The sequence below is a fragment of the Pleurodeles waltl genome, chromosome 9 (genome assembly GCF_031143425.1).
Source record: "Pleurodeles waltl isolate 20211129_DDA chromosome 9, aPleWal1.hap1.20221129, whole genome shotgun sequence".
Lineage (NCBI taxonomy): Eukaryota > Metazoa > Chordata > Amphibia > Caudata > Salamandridae > Pleurodeles > Pleurodeles waltl.
In genome coordinates this window covers 540,269,279-540,289,899 of record NC_090448.1, presented here as the reverse complement: position 1 = coordinate 540,289,899, position 20,621 = coordinate 540,269,279, and the positions used below count along the sequence as shown (strand labels likewise).

The 20,621-nt window shown below is 41.4% G+C and overlaps 1 long non-coding RNA gene across 1 annotated transcript in view; it reads left to right on the top strand.

Moving 5' to 3' along the window:
- The window catches only part of LOC138259614 (uncharacterized), a 63,664-nt gene that overhangs the window by 27,135 nt on the left and 15,908 nt on the right, over positions 1-20,621 (top strand). Inside the window, exon 2 of the long non-coding RNA XR_011198757.1 lies at positions 15,775-15,857. This is a non-coding gene — a long non-coding RNA (uncharacterized lncRNA). The remainder of the gene's footprint in view (positions 1-15,774; positions 15,858-20,621) is intronic.

Sequence of the window (20,621 nt, the reverse complement as noted above, 5' to 3'; positions counted from 1 at the left end):
TGACAGTAGTGTGATGGTGGTATAATCTGTCATTCCACCTGCAAACGTGGAGTGCATTAGCATCTAGAATAGAACACAAAAGGTATCATGCCAAATGTAGTGTGCCTTAAAACGACACTCCTGCTTTGAGTTTTCGCTAAACAAAACAGTTTGCAGAGCAGACACCTTAAACGTTGGCGTACACTTGCAAACTTGCAATATTGTGAACAGCCTCTCCCTTTAAAGCACAGAGCTCATTGGCAGGCAGACTGGGATCTCCGGGCCGGATGGTCCTTTGCTATAATGGTGGAAGCCATGGCCTCCTCATCCCAGGCAGACTGTCTATCAGGGTCTAAATGGCTGTTCTATGTAGCAATGTTTTTTCCACACTAATTGCATTGTCTATATATGTAATAATAAAGATGAATAGATTACAAATGACTTATTTATTCTACCCAACCCCATGAACACTGCAATTATAACTCTACCAGTGAATGCCACTTAATGACAATACCTCTAGATAGGATTGTATACCTATGTAAATAGGAGTTGAAGTAGGGTGAGGGCAACCATACCCACTTACTCTGACCATTTCCTTGTCTCCTTAAATATTGCAGATAATACTTGATGTACAGGTTTGTATTTGCTCTCCCACCAGTCTAAAACTCTGTGTACAAACGTATGGAGACACACATAATTTGTTATTAAATCAAGCTAAGGATCAATGATCCCACTAATTCTCATAAATTGCCCCGAAGGTAAGATATTTATCACACACAAAACCAGATATAAGCAATAAATAACAAATCTCACAAGTTTTCCCCCCAATAATGGGAACTAACCTAAATATTTTGATGTTCACCACACCATAATCACCATGTTATTTTAATCAGTTAGCTTTTTCCCCGAGTTTATTTCTGACTGGTATGACTGCCAAAATGTAACAGGGTATGTAATCTTGATCACATCCTGTAATTCTCTGATGCAGTAACATTTGCAGCATGTGTAATTCCAACTCCCTCCTGCAAACAGGTTTGCACAGAACTAGAAATTGTCAGGCCACACAATGAGGGCGAAGTTTTTTTTATTAATCATTTTCTGACTAAAATATGGTGAACCATACTTATGCCTCAATTTATCTTTTGTCTGGATTTCCTGTACGTAACACTTATTTGCATCAAAGCCCAAGAATAATCTGGAATGGCTACATTACAGATGTGAAATGTAGCATTTAGAAACATCAATACCGTATACATCACAGAAATGCTATGCTCATAAGAACCAGTGAAATCAGGTTGCCTACTGTATTCCTTTTAAATGTGAGAAAATTCTTTGAAATATTGTTTTTGCAAGTTAAGTCCATGTAAACACCAGGTGCTAAAGCCACGATTACTGGATGCAATAACCTGCTTCCACATTCCAGTAGTTACTGTTGATTCAAAGTTAATGTCTATATGAAGGCCATATTTTCTAGGTTATTTAAGTACTTAAGCTATTATAACTTTATATTCTGAGAGACAAATGAAATATAGAAGCCACATAAAGACCTGCAGTGCTCATGAATGCAGATACTGTTGATACAATATGGTTTAAGTGATATAGCCGACAGATGTCAAGAAATAAGCGGGTAAATAGCCAAACCAGGCAAATTCTCCTGAAAAATAAAGAAAAATCTTTCTTGATGTCCACACAAGTGGCGGAAAAACGTCACAATCTGCTTAAAATTGCAGAATGTAATGTTTCAAAAGGTGTATTCATATGATTAACAACAATGACAACTTAAATTGTCTTTCTGTGTGACTTTGCATACTAGTTCAAAACCCAGATCATTACAATACGCCTAGTCTCAACAACATAACAAATTGCAACAATCATGTGCATGCCCTACAACAGTAATGGGATGAATAGATCAGGTATACCTTGGCTATATGAAAAAATGCTTGAGGAATGATAGATGAAGGCTTTGGAATGATTGCATGGGCCCGTGGATGTGGCATGAGAAGTAGGTCTGAATAAGAGTTGGCCCAGGGGATGAGGAGTATAGTCAGAGGGGTAGGAATTTAATAAAGTATCTACATGTCCAGGGGACAGGATGCTCCTCAAATCTATTTGTCCTGTTAAAAAAAGAAAAAAAAAATCATCCACTTGTCTCTTTTGTGCCATGCAGTAAGGTTACAAACTATGGCAACAATCTCATTATATAAGAGCTCTGATAATGGCATCTTTGGTTATGCCCAGACTCATCAAATCAGGGAATTGTTAGCGTTCAAACCCTGCTATATCTTCTTGCTATCAGATCTACATACATAACAACTTATGTTTTCACCAGTTGTTCTCTAATTCTTTATCCACACTGAGGAGGTTTGATAATTTACTCCTGACAAGGGCAGAAGTAAAACTTCTTCCAGGTGGGAAAAAGGGGATGTGAGGAAAAGTGAGTTTTTAAACGCTTAGCAGACTTTTGCATGAGCAAATCTACACGTGTACATTTGCTAGTGCTAAAATTCAGCTCACAGACATTTTCTAGGAGTACGATTTCCAGGCCTACTCCTGTAATTACTTGTGATTTCTTGAAAGTCTTCAATCTGCACTAATGCAAGCACATATCATTGGTGCACTTCTGAGACTACATTTAAAAATTGGCCCCTAATTTGGTCTGGTATTAACCAAGAACTTTTTTTTGTTGTTGTTTAAATTATATCTAATGTCTATTAATCATTTAGCTGGCTTCACTAAAAGTGACAGCGTTCTGCTCTTTCACAAGGCAGTGTGTTCTCTTTCAGACCAAAAATATTTTTGCCTATGGCCATTGTTTTGTTATAACTGTATATGCCAGGTAGCTCCCACAAAATGAAGTTTTACAAAAAGAAATATCGACAGAAGACACATTCACAAAACCAAAAGGCTTACCACCAATGCCAAACTTACTGGCTTTTCTAAGGCTTGTTTATTTTCATGTATCATACAATCGTGTTGAAGCTGGTTTCACACTGATTTTTCCATTGTGATTTAATTTTTTCCCAAAATACTAGCATGTTTTACCAGATGATGCTTCAAAGTAATGGGAGCTAAAATCTAACACTAGTTGCATTTTTTTTTTTTTTTTTTTTTTAAAGCAAAGAATCCTCAATCTTCTTCCAGTCTTTGCATATAATCGGAGGGCATTCTGGGAATGTTATACGTGGCCTCATATTGTTAAACTTTGTAAACGTGTACACTTTTTTTGTACAGAAACCCATGGCAGTATGGTAAACGGAGCTTACATAATTTACGTAGAGCGCTCACCCTAATAATAAAGACTTTGCATTAATGAATCATGAACACCAGTTTGAACAGCATGAACATATGGATACAAATATTACCTTCACAGCAGAGCGTGCTCTGTCACAGATCCATAATGTGGTACTGTAAACTCCAAAGGTTTTGTGCTTTTCATGGCAGGGGCTTACCTGTCCCAAGGACAAAATAAACATGAAAACTTGATACTCTTGACCCCAAACAATATGTTCTGGGCTCTACAAATTTCACACCCCTGCAGGTGAGCAAATAATGGATGAGAAGCAATGATGAAAATACAGGATAAGAAGATTGATCAGTCAATCAGCATTTGTAAAGTGCAGCACTGAGGATGCTGTGCCTCTGTCGAAAATCCACGTCTTGAGTCTCCTCCTGAAGTTCACCAGGGAGAGAGCTGTTCTGAGATGGAGGGGCAAGAAGGTTCCAGGACTTGGCTGCTGTGTAGAAGAAGGAGTTACTTCTTTTGCAGCTCCAATGGATGCAGTATGTGTGTGAGAGGTTTAGCGAGGCAGAGCATAGTTAATTTGCTGGGCCGTAGAAGCTCAGTCGATGTTTGATGTAGGAAGGCCATAAGTTGTGGAGGGCTTTGTACGTGAGTGTGAGGATTTTGAATTGGCATCTCTTCTGGATGGGGAGCCAGTGGAGGTTCCGGAGGTGTGGAGTGATAACTGAGTGCTTTTGGAGGTTGAGGATGAGTCCGTCTGTGCTGTTCTGTAGTCTTTTAAGTAGCTGGGAAGACACTCCGGCATGGTGAATGTTGCCATAGTCGAGGCGGCTGGTGACCAGAGATTGCATAACTGTCTTTCTGGTGTTTGTAGGTATCTATTTGAAGATTCAGTGGAGCATACAGAGGATGTAGAAGCAGGAGGAGGTGATGGAATGTACTTGTTGATTTATGGATAGTTGGCAGTCAAGGATGTTGAGGTTTCATGCGTGGTGTAATGGAGAAGACGTTGGTCCGAGTTCTGCTGGCCACCAGCTATGGTCCCATATGGAGGTGTTCTTCCCGAAGATCAGGACTTCTGTTTTGCCAGTGTTTAGTTGGAGGCCACTGTTTTTCATCCATGTTGCAACGTTGGTCATGGCATTGCAGAAGTTGACTTTGGCGTGGTGGGGGTCGTCGGTGAGTGAGAGGATTAGTTAAGTGTTGTCTGTGTAGGAGACTATATTGAGTCTATAGGATCTGATGATGTCTGCGAGGGGTGTCTTGTAGATGATGAACAGGGTCGGGCTGAGCGGGGGGGTTAGGGAAGGGGTTGGGGGGGGGGGGTTGACCTCTGCATGCTTCCATTTGTCCAGGAGTGGAGATGAAGGAGTTGAGGATGTGTGTTAGTTCCATGCTACTAGTTTTGGCTCTGTTGTTGAAAATCTGGTGGGGGCAGGGGTCGGTGGGTGCTCCGTAATAGATTGATGACATGATGGCTGCTGTGGTCTGTGTGGTAATTGGGACCAGGTTATCGTGTGGCTGGTGTTCGCTGCTTGAGAGTTATCTGGGCTGGAGGTGGAGGGTTGGGAAGTCGAAATTGTTAGATATGGTAGTGATCTTGCTGTAGAAAAAGTAGCCTGACAGGGAGTCGCGGAGTTCCTGGTATGGGTTGATGGTGGTTTCTGTGGCTATCAAGTTAGAGAATCCATTGATGATTCTGAAGAGTTCTTTTGTGTGGTTAGCTACGGTGTCAATGCGGGCAGCGATTGCTGCTCTTTTTGCTGCCTCCAGAGTGTACCATCTCGCTGACTTGAAGGTGTTGTTGGTTTTAGCTGGTTTCAGCGGGGGTGACTCTAGTCGGCGGATTTGGTGATCCAGGTGGTGAAGTTTTGTTCCGCCTGGTTGAGGTCTGCTGAGGGCTCGAGTTGTGCAGGGGCTAGTGCCTGTGCCCACAGGGCAGAGGACTTCAGTGTGTGGGATACCCTTCTGCCAGGGTGCCTGCTGCACGAAAGAAATGCAAATGTGCTCTAAGAGTTAAGTCTGCAAATGTAAATGGTAATCTGCAAATTTTAAGGATGCTTGGGAGCCAGCACTGGCTTTCACTGATCAAAACTTTGTGATAACAAAGATTTCTTCTTTTTGAGTGGTAGTGCAGTTTACAACTGTGCAGTGATGCAAGTGTTTTTAATTTTACTTACATAGCGCTTACTAACACGAGTAGGTGTTGAAGGGGTGCAGGTATGTAAACAAGTGCATTACAGTCTAGTTATTGCTAAAACCTATATTTTGGAAGCACCGTTTCATCGTAAAACTTTTAATGCATTTTGTAGCAGTATATTTCATACTGTGTGTAATTAAAGTTTAAAATGATGACTTGCATATTCACAGTGCTTTCTGTCACAGGTTGTGACCTCGTAGCACTAAAAATACACAAGTCACTATTTTCCACTGCAACACCAACGATTTAATTGTGTGGCTTTCTGGTTACACACAGACCACTGCAGTGCATTAAGTAATAGAGGTTTCATAACGTGCTGTCGTGCATTTCCCAATGAATAACAACTTTTTTAAATTTAATTTTCTTTTAAGTTGTGTTTTATTACATACGTGGCTACCCGGCGGTGAGAGCCCTAAAAAACTTACTGAATATTTTTTTTGGGGGCCACACCTTTGACCCTGCTCCCACGCTCACTGACATCACCCCTATTGCATGCCGCATCTTAGTTCCTATACTTTTATTTTATTTTATTTTTTTAATAAAGTTCGACAGTTTGTTGGCCTGCTGCCCATTCCTGTGCGGATGGTGGGAGGTTGGGAAGAATTGGAGCAGAGCACTACACACAGCACTGACGCCTCTTTGACTACAGTTCACTCATCACAATATAGGTGGTGCTGGCCTGGGGTCTCAACTGCACTGGCTGCAGCAGTCTGCCCTCAGCTAAGACTCACTCAGCCCGGGCGGCAAGCTGCAGTTATGTTTCTTTCTCGCGTTGCTGGCTGTGCCTCCAGTTTGGTGCACGCCTCATTGACCATGTGCAACCACTGATTACATTTTTGGGCTAAATTGAACCCTGTATGTGTGGCTTTTTTGTTGTGTTCTTTTTTTTTTTTTTTTTTAAGTCTTGCATGCATGCACTGTCCTATAGTACTGTGCTAGCTGCTACAACACCTGCTCTCCCGCCCAGGCTGTGCCTGCCTCAGCAATTGGCTGCACCCCTGCACCTAGGCCAGCTCTCACTCCCAGGCAGCAGCAGAAGAAGAAAGCAGTGTGTCGCAGGTGCATTGGGGCACAACACAGGATGTTACACCACTTGGTTGTAAAGCGCTTTCACATGGTTCTCTGCGCTCACTCTCCAGCCCACCAAACCCCCCCATACAAAAACATGATTGAAGCCAACAACAGCAGCAAACTAACGTAACATAACTAGGAGTCACCCACAAAACGTTGGTTTGCTAAACACTGGCTAATATTTATCCACCGTAAAAATGATTTGCTGTGGAAGTTGGGGGCATTTATGATCATCGATGATAAGTACCACATTCTGGACATTTTTGGCAGGAGGGAGGTCCTTACACCTAAAAAATGTTGACAGGTGGGGACTTGGCATCAAAAACTTTGAAGACCTCTGCCATAGGGTTTCTGTTACCTTGCTCCAGGTCCAGTCGGGGGTGCTGAGGTGGTGTGCTGGGAATTTGAGATGGTAAAGTAGACGATAACGTGGGTCAGTCCAGCTGAGTTCAGTCACATGGGTGACATATTTTTTTTCATTAGAAGTGAAGGTGTGTGTGTGTGTGTGGTGACCAGTTGGGTGAGGCTGATGTTCTTTATGGGGTCGTTAAGGTGGAAATTGTGATCATAGAAAATGATGTAGTGGAGGGAGTCGGTGGCAAGGCGGAGTGATGAGATTGACGATGCATCACAGAAGGTAGGGCATGGTCCTAGAGGTCTGTATGCAGGGGTGCATTGCATCAAGGTGTTGGCAATGGTCTGGAGTCAGATGTTGAGGTGCTCCTCCATGAGGGGGGTTGGGTCGGTAATGGTGCATTGGATGGTTTCCTTGAAGATGATGGTGATGCCCCCGCCATGCCTGTTGGTATGGTCTCGGAGTATCATCTTGTAGCCGTCAGGGGTGGCCATGGCGATGTCAGGGTTTGCGGGGTGAGCATGCAGTCATGATCAGGAATGTGGGGGGAGCTTTCACAATCAGGCTCAGGAATGCAGGAGGCGCTGCCACGATCAGTCTCATGAATAGGGGTGGAGCTGCTGTAGTCAGGCTCAACAGTGTGGGTGGGGCTGTCAGCAGCAGGCAGAAGGGCCATGGAGCAGCTGAGGAGCTGGGACTGGCCTAATTGGGTTTAGGAGTGAGGGTTGAGCAGTGAGGTATACGATGGGAGAGGTGAGGAGTTTGGAACTAGAGCTGGTTGTGCATTCTTTGCAAGCTACTCTCTCTTTGTAGTAAATCCTGTCTGAATAGTTTTGAATAACACTATAGGACGCTCTCCAACATGCAAAATCCACTACTCTTAGTCTAAATCTTATGGCCTATGTTTTGTTTTATACCTCATGTTGGCCCAATTTGCTTTTTCTCACCCTAATTTTTGCTTGTTCATTATCTCCATCACTCTTTTTCTAAAATGCAATTTTGCGCTGATTAGTCATTCTCCGTTTTCTGGCAAAATGTTCATACTGTGTTTAAAACGAGCTATTGCACATGTCAGACTGAATGCAATATGCTTGTACTGACCAAAAACGTATAGGAGGAGTGATGATTGAAATCAGACATCGTTTGGTGGTGGGGCATCATAGTACAATTCCAAATACATGAGTTGGCGATCTTATTAAAATAGAAAACACAATGACATCAAATGCAGTCTTATTACAGAAAGTGATACCACCGCATTAATATACAATTAACTTTATTGGCAATGGGCGCATTTTACTGACCAGGCTTGAGAAACAGACTTTGTTTTGATGAATTGCATTCAGATTTAAATATTTTCATACAATGTAGTCATTCATATCTGCACCATGTGCTAGTGTCTGTAAGTACAGCAGTGAAAGATTCAGGCAATACACGTCTGCAGTTAAAAACGCATCCCTTTTATACACACACATGTATGCTTTGTATTAAAAAAAAAAAAAAAAAAAGTCATTCATTTACTTTCCCTCCTGTTCAACTAAATAAATAAATACATAGAATATTATTTAAAAAAATACTTAAGTCCTTCTTGATATAAGAAAAGTCTTAGGTTGGTATCTGTAACATCCTATGAATTAAAAGGAAATTATTTGGGGCACTCTAAAGTGAGTGATGTGAGTACATGAGCTGTGTCAATTTTGTCATTCTTAGGTCTGGCTTAGTGACGGTTTTAGGTTGTTTTTGTTTCTCTCACCCCACCTCTCATCTTTACACAAAGAATCACAATACAGTTAAAAATTGTGTGTGTTTATATAAATAGAGCTAAGTTTTCATAGGAAAAGCATTTTTTGCCAATAACTTTGGCACAGTTTGACGAATCTTCATGACATTTTCAAAACTAGTTTATCACTCACTTCAGCTACGGTCTTGAGTTTCAGGGTGATTCGTCAAGCCGGGGGCCAGAAGTGGGGGGCTTGTGTGTCCCAAGACGCACTTTCCCCATGCAATTTCCCACAGGGATTTCGAATACAACTACAGCCCAAACCGCTGGAGGGAATTACACCACATTTGGCAGAAAGCTAGCTCTTTGTCCCGAAAGCATGCTTTCTGTGATTTGGTGTAAATCTGTTCAGTAGTTTCGGAGTTATTAAAGGCAAAAGAAATTTGTATATCTAGGGACTCTGATCCTCGGCAGATCCGGTGGAAAAGCAATGCCCTGATTGGTTCGCCGAAACCTGTCAAAAAAGTTGAGGACACCATTTTGGTTCTCGTATTGGCTCGGGGAGTGGGAAAAAAATGTAAAAACATATAAACGGTCAGTATACAGGCATCCTGACCTCATGGGACACATGGAGGGATCAAAAAGTTGTCTTTTTTATTTTTATATATATATTGATCCAAACAGTGTTCGTCCTACACTGGCGTGTTCTGGTGCACTGCGTTTTCCGGAGGTGCTGGTTTCACTGTAGGACATCTGTTGCGAAATGTAAACAAATTCCTTAGTTTGACGAAAGGAAATACCGCACTCAAAAGGTCTTCATTTTCAAGCTACTTTAATGCTGGGCTCAATCAATATGAAAAGAAATACACAAATGCCGACGCGTTTCGGTCATTATGACCTTGTTCACAGGCATTTCCGGTCATGCCCCTTCTCAGTGTTTTATATACACATTCTAAACCCCTTAAAAATCAACATTTCACAACAACCACTAATTAATGTTTTTAACCCCCCCCCCTTATTTACACTACAATTCTGATTTAGGAGTATACTGAGTTATTTATTTATATATATATATATATTGATCCAAACAGTGTTAGTCCTACACAGACGTGTTCTGGGGCCAGATTTTTTTTTACTCTTGTTTACAATTTCTCTTGCTGGTAATGGATAAGCTGGTATATCATTCTAAACAACTCATGAGTTTATACATACACTCCAGTGTGTATGTTTTCGCTAAACACCGAGAATCATCATTACAGAGCCGCACCGAAAATCTCATTAAAAAAACAACAACAAACGACCATATTATATAATAAATAAAATGTCCATTCTCAATTCTGGACATTTTATTTAATATATAATATGGTCGTTTGTTGTTGTTTAATGAGATTTTGTTGTTTTAGAGTTGTTTAGAATGATATACCAGCTTATACATTACCAGCAAGAGAAATTGTAAAAAAAAAATCCAATACGGAAATTAGCAACCTATTTGCAAATAGAGCACTGGTGATATACTATTGGAAGATGTATTTAAGCACGGAGAATGGGTAAAACCAGTATACCCACAATGCAGTAGATCTCTCATTGATTGGTGGTTTTAATTGCATTTGGTTAGAATCATGTAAATTTAGTTCATTCACAAATAAGAAGTGCAGTGATAACGAAGTACTGGTACATTGTATTATAAGATGCATTTAAGCATGGAGAATGGGTAAAAACTACTACACCCACAATGCCATATAATTCTCATCGATTGAGGGATGAAAATCAAATTGGTTTGAATTACGGTAACTCAGTACACTCATAAATCAGAATTGTAGTGTAAATAAGGGGGATTAAAAACATTTATTAGTGGTTGTTATGAAATGTTGATTTTTAAGGGGTTTAGAATGTGTATATAAACACTGAGAAGAGGCATGACCGGAAATGCCTGTGAACAAGGTCGTAATGACCGAAACGCGTCGGGCGTTTGTGTATTTCTTGTCATATTGATTGAGCCCAGCATTAAAGTAGCTTGAAAATGAAGTCCTTTGGATTGCGGTCTTTCCTTTTGTCAAACTAAGGAGTGTGTGTGTGTGTGTGTGTGTGTGTGTGTGTGTGTGTGTGTGTGTGTGTGTGTGTGTGTGTGTGTGTGTGTGTGTGTGTGTGTGTGTGTGTGTGTGTGTGTGTGTGTGTGTGTGTGTGTGTGTGTGTGTGTGTGTGTGTGTGTGTGTGTGTGTGTGTGTGTGTGTGTGTGTGTGTGTGTGTGTGTGTGTGTGTGTGTATAAAAAACATTTTTTCGTCCAGGGATTCACTGTGAAGCTCTATGCTGCCCCCTGGTTAAGCTTGCGAAGGACCTGCGATTCCGAGAAACGGGGGGGGAACCTACTAGCACACCAAAACCTGCTGTGCACAAAAGCAGTGCTCTGCATGGAGGAGGGTTGGCTGGAGGGCTGTGCGGTGTGGTGGTTATGGTTATATTAACATGCTTGATAAAAAAATAAAATTCAAGTGGAAAAACTAAAGGTTACAGGGACGTTGTAGTTAAGTTGATGTTTTACTCCTATAAAACCATAGAAATTCAGCAGTTCCAGTTATACTTGTACTTATCTGAAGAAACTAAAACTTGTACCGGAAAGTAACTTTGGACAATGAGTGAGTTTCTTAGTATAACTATAAATATAACTAACTGCTGAATTTCTGTGGTTTTGTATGGGTATATCATCAACCTAACTATAAACGTCCCTGTAATCTTTGTTTTTTTTTTCATTGAAAATATATAATTTATAGCCTTTTTGTCAGTAATAGTCCTAGCTTGGTCTGTTCATTCACATTTTCTTCCACTGCCTACCATTCTTTGCTGCGGAGATTAACCCACTTTCCCGTTGACTCTCTTCACTGAGTGAATTCTTGTGGTCATCTGCCTAAAAGTTAGTACGTTCAGTGCCTGTACTGGTAGTATTTGTAGGTCGAGCGCGCAGGAGCTTTGACCTGTTGTAAGTATTGTGGGCTGTTAACCACACCCATCTCATGCCCACCACTTTCATTCCTCCTAGGCTTGCCTTTCAAAAATCACTTTTAGTCATTAGTAAATGTTTCATGTTTGTCCCGCTTTGAGGCTGTTTTTGTCATGCCTTGCAGACTGCTCCTGTTACATGGATTATTGCACAATTGCTGATATACTTCTGCGTGGGCAAACTGTTTATTCCTATTGTCTTTCTCCTTTGTACTGCATGGCGGCCATGGCGCTCACAGGACCAACAGCCACAACAGGATTACATTGTTCACAGTTACCTAATCAGTCATTCAGTGTGGCTCCCCCCACCCTTAACCCTTGAAATTGGTTTATGCTTTACTTAAAACAGAAATCCTCAAAGCGAAAGGGCTGTCCCGACAGCAGGAGAACAGATACTACAGTATGCACTGCACTTGGGAAAATCACCCCATATTGCTTTGCAGGGCAATACTTTTACAAATTATGTTTGCTCATAACTCAGCCTATGGTGGCTCTAGGACAATGGGACCACCACCAAAATGTTCAGCACGGTGCACTCTTTTTGCCTAGGTCATATCTAGGTCCCCACACTAGGTTAGTGGGGACCCCCAGAATAATAACCACTCCCACCATTCAGTGTCTTTTAAAGCATTGTCATAGCTGGAACTTTTGTTTTTACAGCTGAGATCCTTGTTTGTAACATTATTGCTATAGTTCTGTTACTATGAAAATGTGTAATGCACCATGCCCTCTATAGGCTAAATATATGGTTGCACTGCATTATTTATTATATTTTTACGTGGTTATGCCTAGGAGCTAGCTATATATTTACATGACCATGCTTTCTACAAATGCTATTTTCATTGTGGTGTACTCTAGGGGCTGTTCTACGCATTACAGTCCTATCCACATTCTAAAATATTTGTGGCACGGAAACTTGCCCCATAATGCTTTGCAGGACATCACTTTTACTAAACGTTTTTGCTCATAACTCCGCCTGTGGGGGTCCTAGGACAATGGGATCACCATCAAAAAACCTTCTGCCTACGTCATCTCTGTGTCACCACACTAGATAAGTGGGGACCCCAAAATAATAACTCCTCCCATCATTCAGTGCCTTTTGTGCTTTCTCATGGCCAAAACCATTTTGTTTTACAGTTGGGAGAAGTTTTGTTTTAAAAGCTTTGTTTGTAATATCATTGCAGTAGGTATTCTAGCCCTAAAAACGCCCTCAAGGGGCTAAGTATATGGTTACAATGCATTACTTTATCCTGTTTTTTTCCATGAGGTTATGCCCCCTAAGGGCTAGCAATATGGTTACATGACCATGTTTCTTACAAATTATATTTTTGTTATGGCGGCCTCTAGGGAATGTTTTGAGCATTACAGTCTAATGCCAAAAGTTTATTTCTGATAAAGGTTTATATGATAATTGTATATGTTTTAATAATCTCATCTTATTACAATTATAACCATGAATCAGGCCAACTTAACATCCTTATTACACTATTGGGAAAATGTACCATCCTTCCTGGCAATGCAGCGCAGCTGGCAACAAATCTGTGCTGTGTGGCGCGAGAAGGAGGGAGCAGAAGAGCGCCATGTCTGCAGAGGTATGGCCCTCCTCCCCTTTCCCTAATGCTGGCGCCGATTTCAGCTGCCATGCGCCACGCACACACCATGGCACCTTAGTGCAAGGGTGTGTGAGAGGGTCTGTCATAGGTTTTGTACTGGAAGGTTAACCTTCCAGTACAAAATAGTAGGCCTAGGCAACTTCTGAAACTTTTCCTACTTTGCAGCAAGTGTGCAAATTAAGAAAAGAAAGGAGAAATTACAATATTTTTCGTTTTAACACCTGGTTTTAAAAGGCATTAACTTTAAACGCAAAACCCTGGCTCTCAATTTTTGGTAGATAGGGTTTTGCATCAAAAAGGGTGGGTGGTTGCATGGAAACACCCATGTAATCCCCACTTGATGCAAAGCAGCGCCTCGTGCTACTTTGCGTTACTTTTTGCCATTTTCCAGCACAAACCAAGTTTTGCGAAGGAAAGTAAAAATTAGAAAAAAACATTTTCTACTTGTGTCACTTTCATGACACAAACCCAGTGCAAAGTGTTGGTAGATAGGTCCCTATGACTGGATGGACACTCTTGATATGTTTGGGTGACCCCTCTATTTTATTTTTCTCGTTACTCTGTGGCTGCCTTGCTTTGGGGAATTGTGTTAGGCATCCAGCAACTCTGATGGTGGGGTGGTGCAAGTGGTATACTATTAGGATTAGCACGGCAGATTTAAATTAGGATGATAAATGTCAACATTTTAATTTTGGCTGCAGATAGAGGAAGAAGGTAAATGGGGAGTGCTTTAGTTACATGCAGTGCCACTGGAATTATATGGCAGGAAACGATGAACTTATGAGGCAGGGTTGACCAATTTATGTGGCAAGAAAAGTCCAGTTATGAATTTACAACGCCAGTAGCTATAACCCAAGCAAATGCAAAAACCTATTGCAGTGCAAATGCTTGTTTCCTTTTGTGGCTTTACCTATTTTTTGTAAACTTTGTGTATTTTGCAGTATCCTCATTTAAAAACACCTCATTACATCACTGCACACCTATTGCTTGCTGAATGGTGGTTGTGGCAGAAGCAAACATTGATCTATTGCCAAAATCAGAGATGACCAATTCACTCATAAAGATGCTTTGGGACCAGCAGTTCAGTACGGGATGTTTACGTTTTCACAATGCTGATGTCTACAGTGCATTAGAGTAATTTGTAGTCTTTTGGAAATTCAAATGAATCATCCGAGGATATCTCACTAAGGCAGCCACTCGTTCGTGTGGACAAAAAGGTAATGTGTTGCTACCTTGAATCCCTCCCCTGTTTTAATTGTTCACAGGTAGGGGATGCAACTCAAAAGTAGTGTGTATTTCATTTTTTTTTTTTTTTACTTTCTTCAACTTGTTCATTACATGTTAAACAGATGGTATATTATACATGACAGACATTATCTGGTATCCAGGTAGAGTAAATGTTATCTTGCAGCACAGTAATCCATAACAGTGGATTCATTCAGCAGGTATTAAAAAAAAAGTATTTTAGCCATGGTCCCCAAATTTTATTTTTGACTGAACAGCCTCTAGAATTGTAGATTAGATTTTTCAGTACTGGGTGAGCATCCATCCATGCATTTTGGCCATTTCCATATTGGAGGGGCTGCCTTTTATTGCCAGCATTTAGCTGTTTCCCTTTTAGCTAGCAGGGTAACCAGCCATATCAGAGTTCGTTCCTCGTGGGTACCCACTTAGTCTCCAGTATTCCTAGGAGGGCCAGTCTGGATGAAATGTATACAGGGAACACCAGCCCCTTTTACTGCATTTGGAATATAGAACACCACTTTCCGTATCCTAGACAAAAACTCCAAACCATATGAAAAAATTGTGATTAAGTTGGATCAAGTATAGCCTCCCTAATATGGCCAACCTAGGTTTCATCTTATTGTCCCTCCAATCTACTCCCTCGAGCGGGCCTATGTTGTCTTATCATTTGGAAATCATTGTTGAAGAAAAAAAAAAAAGAAGAAAATAGTTTAAATATATCCAAATATCCCCTATGTCTGTGTTTGGTAATCAAGTTGGTTTCTAATCGATTGCATTGTGGAGGGATTACTGCCTCCTGTCGAGGAACCTTTTACACATTCTGAAAACAATAGTCCTTTGACTGCAGAACTAGTGCCTGAGAAAAAGACTAAATATTAGGGTTTTCCGTAGATAGTTGTTGGACCAGAATGTGTCAACTGGGTCTCGGTTTTAAATCTGTCCGGATTGCATTCACAATTGTTGCACAGCATTGCGGCCATTTCCAGTGACAAAGTAGGTCGGCATGTAAATTATGCTGAAGTGCATGAGCAGAACCTTTCTTTAATAATCTGTCAAATTTGTTCAAATGGATGGCAGCTCACCTGCAGTAACCAGTGTAAACGTCAATTTGGATATCACATAATACTTTTTACCCTAAACATCCCTTTTAGCAGCTGCTTAATATTTGCAAGTATGTAAATGTCCTTCTTGATCAGTTTTATTGAGTCTCTATCCAGGTGGATATTGCACCCCTTAATCTGCCTGTGTTTTACCAATAGCAGTGCTTCCAGCTTTGATTGCTATGCAAAGGTTATCCCTTAGACAGAGAAGGTAGAACATGGGCAGCAGCCATACTAATTTCCTATTCTCATTTACAGCAAGTACAGCCTGGTCAGCACCATAAACACTAGAAATACAGATGAGGCTCACCAACAAAGCATTGCTGTCACACAGAAAACAAGTGAGTTTTTTTGTGCATGCATTTGTGTCTGCTCACTTGAAAGACATGTTGCCTCCCTATTCGCCATTTTGGCAACCTCGAGCACTTTGAGACAACTGTTATTTTTATCTTCTGAAAGGGAAAATGCTTTGCTGCCTTGTTTTCAAAGGAAAGTGACCTAGCTGCCTATAAAAAGTAGGGGTGTAGGATCCCTCTGGCCTGACACCCAGGCCCTATTAATTAGCATGACCGGGAACAACCTTTCATGTTTATACTGTTCACTGGGCAAGTGACCCAGCTTTCCACAGCACAAGTTGTTTTGGTTGCCAGTTCACTGTACCACAGTACAGATCTGCGAGAAAGGATTGTCCTCCACTAGGGCAAGATTTGTATCAATCGGCTGAAGCTGTTTAAACTTGTATATATTAATCATTAATGCAAAACCTTCACTGTTGGGATGAGTGCCCCAAGATAAGCATTTTTTTAACATTTTTTTTCTGCTATAAAACGAGCATGGATGTTTGCAAAATTTAACAATTTGAGACTTTTTTTGTGGTGTTAAGAGAATGCTCCTCGTTTATATGCAAATTTATCCGCAAGCATGAAAGCAAGATTGGCAGTTGTGGGCTTTACAAGTAAAATGTGAAGATTTTTTTTTTGCGAAGTTCGCTAAATAGTGTGCACCTTCAAATACCATTTCTGAGATGTCATTTAGAAAAAATGTTTGATGCACACCAGTATTTAATAAGGATTAACAATGGAAATGTAAAACTATTATGAGTAAACGAAAAATAAATTAGAAGACCGCTTCTTAAAGTCACAAAAGCGCACCTGCGCCCTTGCATTGGTGCGGGCTTACTACTTTCATGAATTCTCAAGTTTGCAAAATTAGGCCTGGAAACTGTACTAAAATAACCTTTGGTTATTCCCTTTTTTCAAGGGGTTGGTTAATACATTAAATATGTAAGTTCAGGACCTTTCACACTGTAACTAGTGTTTCTCAGCCACTTCCAGTCGCTAGTTGTAGATTACCGGAAAGATGGCAGCATATGAGCCTTACCATACCCTGATTAAGTGTGTGCCCTAACTTAATCAGATTACCTATAATCAGAGCTCTTATACAGCGATACTGCCATAATTTATCACCTGCCTTGATGAGAACGAAACGGATAAGTGTATTTTTTTTAATTTATTTTTTTTACAAGGCATGAGACATCCCATCACTTGGGCAAACATAGATTAAATTGTTGTAAAGCTAGGCTCCTTCCACACTTACAGAGAGGTGTATGTCACTACAGGTGCATGGATGGATCGTGAATTTTCAGTGTATGGTTCACTCTTTACATGGACTCGTAGAAAACGTACTGTATTGTTTCAGTGAATGTTTTAGCTGGATGAATACCATGCTTTGTGTAAGGCTTCAGTCGGATATGGTATTGCTAATTCTTGTCCTGTTTATAGTAATGTCACTGCCTGAAGCCTGTCTTCCTCTAACTTTGCATCTGTTCCCCCGAGTCTTCCACAATGTCATTCGTAAATCTACCAACGCACTTGTCCCTCCAACTGTTAACTCATTATGATTACCCAATGAAGAGCACTTTGATTTATAAAGTGGCTAGACCCACTGGCTTACCAATACTTGTTTCCTTTGTAGTGTCCTTCTGACTCTGTGAGCTGCACACAAATAAAAATTAACAACAATCATATATATCATGTGAAAAGAATACTTTTGAAATCATTTTCAGTTTATTGTTGGCAAATCATGTCTACTGACTACATATAAAATGGTAGTCAAATCAAGAAATTACTCTGAAAACATTTAAACAAACAGGTGCTACTTGGTAGTCGGAGATTTTTTTTTCTGCTGGTGTTGTTAACCAGGGTCATAATGCAAACGTTTCTTCCTCTACAGAGATGAAAGTGTTAACAGGTGAGCAGCTGCCACTGCAGTTCAAGAGCTCCAAACGGTGGTCATAGGGGTGTGTTAAATACACCACATGAAGTCACATTACCAATGTATGCAGCGTCATACTTTGAATACACAAGAACCCATCGTGGTTTACAAAATACTGGGAAGTCTGCTTAATAATAAAGGTCATAGAATATACACATTTCTGCTTTCGGCTGGTAGTGCTCATTGCCTTCTCCTGTGCTCACAGCTCCTACCCTTGCCTGCCCTCCCATTCCACAGAGCCACCTATGTACATTCACCTTCTTGATTACGTGCCTGAATGAGGTAATACTTTTGTTCAGATATATCGACACCATCTGCAGTCCATCCAACCTTTTAAACACTCAAATTATCAAAACTCAGCCCTGTGTTCGTGCATCACCAACTGCTCCCTTCACTCTAAAAGCTGCCATCTACCCAAAGATTTTTCATTTCCTCTGTAGTATTAACAGTGTGTTTGTAATTATAAAGCATTATACTTGTTGCTGGTTTTATTGCACAAAATGCAGTGATATTAAACGCCGCATTTCAGAGTTAAGGTTTTCCTGTGAGATATACGAATTTCATCAACATAATAGTAGCCCTCTGCTGCAGGTCTTTAACACTCTACGAACTACTAGAATGATGCACCGTGAAGGACCAAGTTATGCGAAAAGGTATTCTTAATTATACAGCACAAAGTACAGTACTTTCTCTGGTGGAATTACAGAATCATCAAAATCTTCTCGCCCTCATCATTGTCTATGGTTCCTTTAATTATCAACAATTCAACCATGAAAAGTAAACCGAAATATTCTAATTGCAGTCATTGCCCAGTGTTAGCTTCAATCTCAAGAAATCGCCTTTTTCAAGATAACCACCCTAAACCAACCATTTAATGTTACAAACATCTTAATAGGTAATTGTTAAAATGGGCCTAAAGAGACTATCTAAAGAAAATTGTGAGCGAGTGGGCTATACTTTAAGGTACTGTTGTGGCCTTTTAAGAACACTGGAGCAAATAATATAAGGCAGTGAACAAATGTTAATATGTAGTTGTTATAATTAGTTTTGCTTCTAACTGTAGGAAGCTGGCTCTCTATATAGTGTACAAAAATGATGTGCACTTTGCAGAGAGTTCAAGCAACTCCACCTTGGTTTACAGAGATAAAACTAGACCACCTTATGCTCAAATTTTTATGGTAGCTAGGTCCAGCAGTTCGGCCACTCTTGGAGAAGCGCAAGCATTTGTTGAACTCACAGTATCAATAAAAATGGACACACACTCAATGGACTAACTCAAGACCAATTTCCCAAAATACTTCCGATTTTTATAACATTTCTAAGACCAAGGTCATCAAAATCGGATGAGTACTTTTTAAGTTATAATCTTTCAAAGATTAGAAAAGTGCACAGGTGAACTACAAGGCGAGTCCATTCTGTCCCCTTGGAGTGTAGAGGTCGCAAGGAGTTGGGGGGGGGCGGAGCCCTTACAGCACAGCTGTTTCTCTGGTGCAAAGCCCAGGGGGCCTGGTCCAGAGCACATAGGTGAGCCAAGAGCAGTGCGCAAAGGTGCCCTTGGAAGCAGGTTACTTTGAGGGTGGATTGCAGGTCAGCACGGACACACTGGGGGGGGTGAGGGGTGGTGGGTTGTTCTTGCTTGTTCTGAAGTCCCTCAACTAGTGTTTGCTCCTGGTCTGTTGAGAATCCGGAGTGGACTTTTCTTCTGTGTATCTGACGTTAGGGTTCAAGTACCCCTAGCTATTGCGCTGTTCAGCCTCTGGAGGTTGCAGTGCCACCAAACTTGGCACACTTGCAGGGTTTGTCCTCTGGGTCAGTTGAGTGGAATTTGGTCTGACTGCTTCGTCCGGTCCCTTGGGTAGCGGCCGGTCGGTGAACTGGACCTCACTGATCTTTGCTTCTTTGTTGCAGGTAGTGAGCCTTCACTCTAGGGGGAGATCTTGGGCAATTTTCAGAAGGGTGGAGGTCCTTGGGGGGGTTTTGTAGAGTCCATCCGATGTCCATACAACCCCTCAGCGGCGATTGTCAAGTCCTGGGTGCAGCAGGCAGGGTTTGGCGCAGTTTTCTTTGTGCAGTAGGAATGCTGTTTTTGAGCCTTGTGTCTTCTTTGTTGCTGGCCTTGGAATCTCATCTGCAGGTCTAGGGGTTCCCACTTAATACTGCATTTAGTGGGCGTTTAGGGGAGTACCTAGTCGTAACAAATGGGTCATCTACCTTAGGATGGTTACACCCACTATGTGACCACTTTCTGTGGGCAGAGGTCACTTCCTTATCCCTGATAGGCTATTTCCCTACCATACAACATGGAGGAAAAAGAACTGTAGAGGTCACCTTGCATGCAACACCTTAGGGGTTGTGCAAGGTGCGAGTGGCCACTCCTCCTGTCCTTCATGCATTTTCCCGCCAGTGCTCCTGCCAGAAGTGAGGGTTTGCAATGGGGGCGGCCATCTGATGCTAGCAGCAGGGCTCGGGCGGTAAGCCCTTTGATGGTTGCAGGCAGGGCTGTGCACATTCCTGGGGAGGAGGTGTAACACCTCTGCCCAGGAAGGGCTTTGTTTTCTGAACCCAGAGAACACTCTCACCCCAGGGGTGCAACAGGGTGCCAGTTTCCCACACAAACCCCACAAGCCAGGAGATTTAGCCAATTCCGGAACAGTTTTCCTAGTCTGTCAGAGGAGGAAGAGTAGGGAAACAGGCTGGTCTTTGGGTCAGAGGTGCCCACTTCTGTTATCTCTATCTTAGCGAGAGCAGCCCCTAGCTTACCATGGCTTGAGTAACCACACCATGACTTACAGGGACTGGAAGCCTATCTTTCTCTTTGGTATAGGGTTAGG